A 6,316-nucleotide genomic window follows, 5' to 3' on the forward strand; every position below is an offset into this window, starting at 1 on the left:
TGTTGCCATCCCATTCATTCTCTGTATTCAACAGCATTTCCATATATCCTTTCCATCTTCCTTTAATTCCATCTGGGTCCACAACGATTTGTCCCACTTCATCCTTCAAGCAACTCACCCCCATCACATCACACCTCTCTTTCGCTATCTGCTTTGCAATCCTGAATACCGCTCTCTGATCCTCTTCCGAATCCAAGCGTTCTCCGAACATTTTCCTACATGCCTCCTGCGCCGTTGCTACCTCTTTCTTTGCAGCCTTCTTGGCTGCCTTATAACTTTCATGCTCTGCGTTTTCTGCCCCCGTACCCTTCGCCTTCTGCCACTCCTTGAACTTTTTCCTCTTCTCGTCAATCCTCTTTCCAACTTCATCATCCCACCACCATGTTTCCGAGTGCTTCGGTGGTCCTTTTGTCCATCCACATACCTCACCAACGGTTCCCAACAGACTAGCTTTCATTGACTTCCAACCACATTCATGCTCAACCACATCATCCTCTACCCTACTCAGCCTCTCTTTTAATGCCTCCCTCACTGTCACCTCTTTCAACCTCCACACCTTCATTTTCGGTTGGTACTTCACCCGCCGAGCTCTGCTCGCACCTTTCACCCTTATGTCGCAGACAACCAAGTGGTGCTGTGAAACAGCCTCCTCCCCCGGGACCACCTTTGTGTCCCGGAGGTGCCCCCTATCTCGCCTACGCACCATCAGGTAGTCAACGGTTGTCGTCGACCCACCTGACGTGTATGTAACAAGCTTATTATCCCCTTTCTGGAACTGAGTATTACAAATCAACAAATCAGCTCCATCAGCAAACTCCAAAATCCCTTCACCTTCTCCATTTCTCACACCATATCCGTAACCCCCATGAACTCCCTCAAAACCATCCATACTCCTTCCCACATGTCCATTTAGGTCTCCTCCTACCACAACAACTTCCTCATCTTTCACGTTTTCCATCAGCTTCTCTATCGCAGGTACGAGGGAACTCTTTTCGCTCTTTCACGAGCCTCGACCTTGTATACAAAAAAAAAAAAAAAAAAAAAAAAAAAAAAAAAATCACTCCGACCAACCTGCGGAGCATATCCCGAGATGACGTTCACCAAGAGCTTTCCAATAATCATTTTCACCATCATCAACCTATCACTCACTCTAGTCACACTCACCACACTGTCTACAAACCCCTCAGAAAACAGGACACCAACGCCATGCATGCCCTCCGGGCACCTTTGCCACACAAACTTGTATTTCTGTCCCTGCCTACCCTTCAACATTCTCACACCACTTCCCTTCCATCTCGTCTCTTGCACACAACATATGTCCACTCTTCTTCTGACCAATACTTCCACCACTTCTCGTGATCTCCCTGTCATTGTCCCTACATTCCATGTCCCAAACCTCAGAAACCGATCTCCACTTCGGGCTGTACCCTGCCCATATGTAGTTGTAATTGTCATGGTTCCCTTTTTGAGGCAATGTTTTTATGGCCGGATGCCCTTCCTGACGCCAACCCTCTTAGTCGCCTCTTACGACACGCAGGGATACGGTGTACCTATTCTAAACCGGGGTACACACCGGGTTGTGTACAAAACACCTGGTTTGTGCACACTCGTGTACAAATTGTACAAAACGGACTGCCCTGCACATCGTCCGCAGGGCGGTACTTATCAGTATCACCCATGGGTTAGACCATAGTGCCAGCCTCTCCAGCCAAAGCCAAGCGAAGCATGAAACTCATACCTCAAACCTAAAACAACCACCACACCAGACTCCAGTATTGTGGACAGGTGGTCTGCTCATTCAAGAGAACCTGTGTATACACATTTGGTACACAGGGTGAGGTATCCTTCCTAAAGCACAAACAGTTCAGATAATGCATGATGGTTAACTATTCACCTGTTATTTATTTTAAATTGCCAATCTAATTGTTATTAGTAAATGGTGTGATCTCCCAATGAAAGATCACATTGTGTAAACCTCATTTGCCTACTGCAGTGGTGATGGACCAATAGGGATCTTGCAGTGAGGCTGGATGGTTAACACTACACTTGATCCTTACACAGGATTTAGAATTTTACCAGGATACCAACTGCAATCCCGAGTCATATACACAGTATATTGTGGGATCATCCACCTCCACCCCCCCCCCCCCCCGCGATTAATGGCGTGCTTCACAATGCAGCACCTCGTTTGCATTGCACGACACCAGTTCGACTCTGTGAGGAACCAGGCCCAACACCAGACTAAATGTCTTCACACATTTATCGTCACTCCTCTGATTATCTTTGGCACCAATGAACGAGTGCAAAGGAAATCTCCTGGGTGACCTGAATTCATGGCCATTGAATAACTACGTTATCTTTAACTCGGTGGTTTAACAAATTTTGAGAACGTTGGTCAATTAAATATGCTCAGTTTTCCAGCCAACCTCAAATTTTCAACCATTCTCCTCTTTCGAATGTGGCATGTACACTGTAGAGTGTCGAGTAATTGATAATATCTCTCCTCTCTCTCTCCTCCCTCTCCTCTCTCTCTCCTCCCTCTTCTCTCTCTCCTCCCCCTCCTCCCTCTCCTCCCTCTTCTCTCTCTCCTCCCCCTCCTCCCTCTCCTCCCTCTCCTCTCTCTCCCCCCTCTCCTCTCCCTCCTCCCTCTCCTCTCCTCTCTCCCCTCTCTCTCCTCCCTCTCTGCCCTCTCCTCTCTCCCTCTCCTCCCTCTTCTCTGTCTCCTCCCCCTCCTCCCTCTCCTCTCCCTCCTCTCTCCCCTCTCTCTCTGTCTTCTGTTCGTTCATGCCTTTATTTTATTTTTTCTGTCCACCTGTTGACACTACCCCAGTGTCACGATGTTACCTTCTACCCCCTGTCACGTCACTCTTCCATGAGCCTAGGATATAAAATAAAAGCAAAATTCGAGCCAAGGTTTGGAGCACAAGTCTTGTTTTGATGATAAAGCATTCTCACCGATCTATCATGGCATCCCCTAACATGCAAGCAAGGAGAGATTGTGTATATTTGTGCACGAGTACAACCCTGGAACTTGTACGTGTGTTCTTACCTTCCAATCGATAGTTCGAACATGAATTGTTCGATCGTGTAATCTTTTTTTTCGCGGACCAAGCGTGACCCAGCCTTTGGTCTTCACCGACCACCTTGTAGCACTATGGATGGATTGTGAACTTTTAAAAACACAAGTGTAAAACGACTCTGCTTGTTGAGAAACGTTTCCTTCTTTCCTCGCATTTGTGTGATGGTGGGAAAGTGAATTTGGTTATCGGTATGTTTCCTCGACGTGTTAACATCGGAGCTATTGCCCTGCATGCATTTTTCAACAGAGCACCGTCCGGCCCACGTACTCTAGGTAAGCCGGAGTGTTTATGGAGGAAAACCGAAAAGGTAAAGCCGAGATGCCGTCGACCGTCCCGAGTGGTTAGCCGAGTGCTGTCATGCATGTTGGTTTCCGTCCCGCATGGTTTACGGATCATTTTGCTCTTGGTGAATCTGCCATGTGGTGTAGTCTTGTCTGCTGTGGTTAACTTAACCACGATGCTTGATAAGGTCACCCGCGCTGTCGTAACCCTCACCGCTGTTAACTGGACTTCTCCTTCAGAGCGCTCATGACTTTGTTGATTGTGACGGATATGAACAAATACTTTAGAAATGTCCTATTAAGATTATACCATAAGATCTACTAAATCTTGTTCTCACTGGATGTACATTCTGTGAACTTGGCAGCCATTGTCACATCAGTATGTGGAAGATCCATTTTTATATCTCGTGTACCATTGCCTGTAAGACCCGGACGGAACGCGTTCCTGGGTCCACACGAGAAAACCACCGGACCCCTGGAGTGGCCCCCCCCCCCCCGCCCCTTAAGCCGTACCAAATCCACCGACATGATGTCTCACTGGGAGCGTTATGGAGGGACAACCGGAAACGTGTCTGTGCTCTGTCTCATTCGATGTACATCGACTTATTTGGACACGAGTCACACGCCAAATAAAAGACACTGTTTCCGCAGTGGCAAAAGAAAGGTGTCGTTTACATCTGTTGGAATGATTTTGTTTACTCACATTGTCGTTCACAAGGCTCGTGAAAGAGCGGATGACATCCCAGGTCACAAGTACAGAGAAATTACGTGGTGGTGTGGGGGTGTGGGGGTGTGGGGGTGTGGGGACAAGCAAATGTATGGAAAATGAAAAAACTCATCTGGATGAATAGAAAAGTAAACTAGAACGGCCCTCCACTCGGTAGGACACATACCTCCGCCAGGCTGAGCAGTTTATGTTTTGTATCCACTGATAGGACGGATCGGCACACCTAAACCAAAATCGAACTCGAAGGCCACTCAGTAGAGAGCATACCTCCACCTGGTTGGCCATATCACTCAATGGTGAAGAATCACTTTTAAAATTCTACTACCTGGATCCGAATGTTCACCAAAATTGAATCCATTAGTCCTTGTCACACACCCAACCTGTCCACCAAGTTTCGTCCAAATCCGTCCACAACTTTTTGAGATATCCTGCTTTGTATCGTTTTTGGCCCAATCTCCCAATGGTGAAGAATCACTTAAAAATTAAATAATTCTCATATCTGAATCCATATTCAGATCTTCACCAAAATCGAAACTATTTATCCTTGTCAGACACAATCTGTCCACCAAGTTTCGTCCAAATCCGTTCACAACTTTTTGAGATATCTTGCTATGTATCGTTTTTGGCCCAATCTCCCAATGGTGAAGAATCACTTAAAAATTAAATAATTCTCATATCTAAATCCATATTCAGATCTTCACCAAAATCGAAACTATTTATCCTTGTCAGACACAACCTGTCCACCAAGTTTCATCCAAATCCGTTCACACCTTTTTGAGATATCTTGCTATGTATCGTTTTTGGCCCAATCTCCCAATGGTGAAGAATCACTTTAAAAATTCAAGTAGCCAGATCCGAATCCTAATCTTCCCCAAAATCTAATCATTTCGTCATTGTCACATGCACTACATCTCTGCCAAACTTCGTCCGAATCCTTCCACAACCTTTTGAGATATTTTGTTCACAAACAGACAGACAGACAAGGGGGAAAACCTAACCTCCATCCACCTTTGGATGGTGAACATACACTTGTTATTGTCACCTTAACAAACTCATCCACCATGTTTTGTCATAACTCGTCCACAACTTCTTTGAAATATCATGTCGTATCTCGTTTTGGCCGAACTCTCAATGGTAAACAATCAATTTTAAAAATGTATCATTTTCAACCAAGCTTAATCATGAGAATATGGAGAGGACGGAAGAGAAGATAGATGGAAGGCAAATCCAACGAAAGGCAATGTCAGTACCTTCTACAGAGTTCGGAAGAAGTGTGTGTCGACCCTCAGGAGAGCCAGGAAGTACTATCTCTCAACTCTCAAGACTGAACTCTCAAACCCGTCTCCCTCCTCCAAATCCTGGTGACGTCTGGTGAAATCTGTTTCTGGTGTTTGTTCCCCCTCCATCGCCTCCCTTACCTCAAACGGCTACACAGCTGATACCACGTGAAAAAGCTGAATGCCCCAACTCTGTGTTTGCCTCAAAATCTTGTGTCCCAAACCCATCTCTCTCTGTACCCACCGTACCCAGTCAAACCCAGCTGCTCCTGCACTCTATGTCCTTCTCTCCTGACAAGGTGGAGAAGTTTTTGTCAATCCTCGACTCTGATTCTGCAACTGAACCAGACGGCATCAGCCCATGGATCCTAAAATCTTGCTCTGCTGCTCTATCTCACCCTCTCTCCATTCTCTTCACCTTTTCTTTTGCTCAAGGTCATCTGCCATCTGCTTGGAAATCAGCCAACATTACCACTTTACACAAAAAAGGTGCAAAAACAGATCCTTGCAACTAAAGACCAATCAGCTTGCTCCCAATAATCAGCAAGGTCATGGACTCCATCATTGCTTCTGACATTAAATCCTTCCTCTTCTCCAATGTCTTGATCTCTGATCATCTATTTGGATTCAGACCAGGTCATTCTACTCTGGACATGCTGCTTCTGCTATCTCAACAATGGATGGAGGTCCTCAATGCCAAACAGGAAATCAGAGCTGTCTCCCTTGACATATCTCGTGCATTTGATACGGTCTGGCACCCCGCTCTGCTCACCAAACTCTCCTCCTATGGTATCCATGGAAATCTCCACGCATGGCTTACGGACTTCCTCTCCTGTCGTCGTCAACGTGTGGCCCTGAATGGAGTCCTCTCATCTCTTCCTGTTCAGGCTGGAGTTCCTCAATGCAGTGTTCTGGGCCCTGTGCTTTTTCTGGTCTTCATTAATGATCTCT

The sequence above is a fragment of the Myxine glutinosa genome, chromosome 12 (genome assembly GCF_964187855.1).
Source record: "Myxine glutinosa chromosome 12, kmMyxGlut1.1, whole genome shotgun sequence".
Lineage (NCBI taxonomy): Eukaryota > Metazoa > Chordata > Myxini > Myxiniformes > Myxinidae > Myxine > Myxine glutinosa.